Genomic DNA, 1,317 nt, shown 5'->3' on the forward strand with positions numbered 1-1,317 from the left:
GGGTGTGTGTGTTGCCCTTAGCGTAGGTTAGTTTAAGTTAGATTAAGTAGCGTGTAAGCTTAGGGACCGATGACCTCAGCAGTTTGGTCCCATGAGGCTTTACCACATATTTCCAACTTTTCATTCCATTTGGAGCTGACGCCCATCATCAACATCAGTATGTGGGTGACACTCTTGTAACATATGTGTATGAAAGCAAACAGCCTGCGAATGTCACCTTGAGAAATTTTTTGCCGTCTCTGAAACATGTGCTGTGTCAGTTCACGAAACTGCTGGTTGGAAGCTGCAATGAAAGTACAGTGTGTTTCAAAAAGGAATATACGTTTTACAAACTGTTATATTGTCTGTTATATGAATGTTCGAAATAATAGACACAAATGCTATTTTGTCGAAAACTGGCATTCTGAGTCTGCAGCTGTGTATAAAGTATAGGTTGCCTCTTACACAGAAGATAATAGAAACCAGCAACTTTTTACAGTGCTGTTTATTTATTTAAACAGTGTCGTTACCGGTTTCGAACATTACAAGTTCATCTTCAGACGGCTAGTTCACCTTAAGATACATTCTACGTTAGCTTTCACTTTTTGTTTTCCCAGATGACGAAATTTCCTTGAGGTGGTGGTGCCCTACAACCAAAGGACCGAGTTAGTCAACGCAGCCTTTCTTCAAAATTTCATTCAGCTGCTTTCCAATTTAAAGCAGACACCACTCTCCTTTACAACAACAACATGCAGGATCTTACCTAACATGAAAGAGTGAATAATACAGGGTGTACATAAAGTCCGGGAACACTTTCAATTATTTATTGCACAAGAACTAAGCATTGTACAGATGTCACACATATTGCATTTTGGAGAAAATCATTCGGAAATTCGAAAAGACAGGTTCTTTTGGTGCGCGGAGGAGACGAGTGGAGGCGTGTAAACGTGTAGTGCACGGAAAATTGCCCGAATATTGGACATACCCGTGAACACAGTGTGTAAAACATCCTTCTTTGCTGTCCATTCAAAATTACCCATGTGCAAGAGTTGCTTCCTGTTGACTTGCCAGCAAGAGAGATCTTTGCTTTAGAATTTCGTGCTCGCATGGAAGTGAAGCATTTTGTGGACAGACGAAGCCAGCATCCACCTTACAGGACATGTCAATACATAGAATTGTCGTATATGGGCAACGGAAAATCCACAAGTAAATCAACCAGTACCACTTCATCCTGAAAAGGTCACTATGTGGTGCGGGTTTACGGCATCATTTAGCACAGAGCCATACTTTTTCGAAGAGACAGGTGCTTCCGGTCCTGTTACCTGTACAGTCACTGGT

This window comes from Schistocerca piceifrons, chromosome 1 (assembly GCF_021461385.2).
Source record: "Schistocerca piceifrons isolate TAMUIC-IGC-003096 chromosome 1, iqSchPice1.1, whole genome shotgun sequence".
Lineage (NCBI taxonomy): Eukaryota > Metazoa > Arthropoda > Insecta > Orthoptera > Acrididae > Schistocerca > Schistocerca piceifrons.